Source organism: Artemia franciscana, chromosome 20 (assembly GCF_032884065.1).
Source record: "Artemia franciscana chromosome 20, ASM3288406v1, whole genome shotgun sequence".
Lineage (NCBI taxonomy): Eukaryota > Metazoa > Arthropoda > Branchiopoda > Anostraca > Artemiidae > Artemia > Artemia franciscana.
Genome location: NC_088882.1, coordinates 30,821,512 through 30,823,971, shown reverse-complemented (window position 1 = coordinate 30,823,971; position 2,460 = coordinate 30,821,512).

Sequence of the window (2,460 nt, the reverse complement as noted above, 5' to 3'; positions counted from 1 at the left end):
AAGTGGCGGTTCTGGCCTCTTTTGTGCCCGGGACAAAATTTTGTTAAGCCCCTCCCCGTGTCCAAAACAATATTCGGGCCATATTCTAAAAAACTTAGTCAACTCCACCCTCTACTGTATTTTAATAAAGATCGTAAAATGTTTATAGCCGCTACAATATTTTAATGAAATTTTACGCCCCTAAAATTTCTGCATCCGGGGCAAGTGCTCCCTCTGTCTCCCCCATAAAACCACCTCTGACCCTACCTCAGCTATGCATAAATCAAAATAACCCTGTTATGGAATATTTCCTACCGTGAGACAAATAATTTATAAGTAATGTTCGATATCCATCCGACAAAATTGTACGCCATCCAAAGACTAAATTAATTATGTAATTAATTTGTTTTACAATAAACTATAATCCTAAATCCAGAAAATACTATGAACAACTGTTTCCACGGACAAGCTTTGTTCTCATACTGGTTTTCAAAGAATCAAGCTATTCAAGAATTATTTTGGAAAAGGCACATGTCGTCACGATAGGAAAGGTTATTTAATTAAAAATAAGGATAATAACCTTCTATAAATTTTATTAAAATATAATTAAATGACGTTAAAGAAAGTTTATTTAATTAATAATAAGGATAAGTCAAACTTTGGAGGATATATAAGTTTCATCAAGTTTAGTCTTACCCATCAAAAGTTACGAGCCTGGGAAAATTTGCCTAATTTAGGAAAATAGGGGGAAACACCCCCTAAAAGTCATAGGATCTTAACGAAAATGACACCATCAGATTCAGCGTATCAGAGAACCCTACTGTAGAAGTTTCAAGCTCCTATCTACAAAAATGTGGAATTTTGCATTTTTTGCCAGAAGACAAATCACGGGTGCGTGTTTATTTGTTTGTTTTTTTTTGTTTTTTTTTTTTTCCCCAGGGGTCATCGTATCGACCAAGTGGTCCTAGAATGTCGCAAGAGGGCTCATTCTAACGGAAATGAAAAGTTCTAGTGCCCTTTTTAAGTGACCAAAAAAATTGGAGGGCATCTAGGCCCCCTCCCACGCTCATTTTTTTTCCCAAAGTCAACGGATCAAAATTTTGAGATAGCCATTTTGTTCAGCATAGTCGAAAATCATAGGAACTATGTATTTGGGGGTGACTTACTCCCCCATAGTTCCTGGGGGAGGGGCTGCAAGTTACAAACTTCAACCAGTTTTTACATATAATAATGGTTATTGGGAAGTGTACAGACGTTTTTAGGGGGATTTTTTTGGTTTTGGGGGTAGGGTTGAGGTAGGGGGCTATGTGGGAGGATCTTTCCTTGGAGAAATATGCCATGGGGGAAAAAATTCAATGAAAAGGGCGCAGGACGAATCTGGTCACGTTAGAAAAAACGTCAAATTCAGAGCTTAATATACAATGCTGGGTGTTCGGAGCCTCTCTATTATGGAGTATAATTTGAAAATAACACAACTATACGAGCGATAAAACATATATACCACAACCATAACTCAACTAACGAAAGAACTGCTAAGAGATAACACAACTATAAAGCGAAAACAGGTGAAAACTAACGGGAAAATAAACGAACTAAGAGGTGGAAGGGGCCCAGAGAAAAAATATAATCATTTTTCAATTTTGAGCCTAACTTCCGCAAAGGAGTAATAATGTCAGAAGCCCCGAAATACCGAATTATTTTCTTTTCAAACAGTTCGTGGTAAAGAACTGTAGTAAGGGGCGACCCGGCTCAATAGTAAACGGAACTCTAAAAAACGGAATTTTGATGCTAAAAGATACATCAAAAGAATCGAATTTTCACGCTGATTCTAAATATATAAGTTCCAATTAATTTAGTCTTTGTCATCAAAAGTTACGAGCCTGAGAAAATTTGCCCTATTTTGGAAAAAAGGGGGAAACATCCCCTAAAAGTCATAGAATCTTAACGAAAATCACACTATCGCATTCGGCATATCAGAGAACTCTATAGCAAAAATTTCAAGCTCCTATCTAAAAAAATGTGGAATTTCATATTTTTTGCCAGAAGACAAATCACGGGTGCATGTTTATTTGTTTGTTTGTTGTTGTTTTTTTCTTTTCCCCAGGGGTCATCGTATCGACCAGGTGGTCTTAGAGTGTCGCAAGAGGGCTCATTCTTACGGAAATGAAAAGTTCTAGTGCCCTTTTAAGTGATAAAAAAATTGGAGGGCAAATAGGCCCCCTCCCACGCTAATTTTTTCCAAAAGTCAACAGATTAAAATTTTAAGATAGCCATTTTGTTCCGCATAGTCGAAAACCATAATAACTATATCTTTGGGAATGACTTACTCCCCCACAATTCCTGGGGGAGGGGCTGCAAGTTACAAACTTTGACCAGTGTTTACATATAGTAATGGTTATTGGGAAGTGTACAGACGTTTTAGCCAAAAAAAAATTAATATACTAATTTCATTTCAATAATTTATGTGTGGAGAGCCAAAAT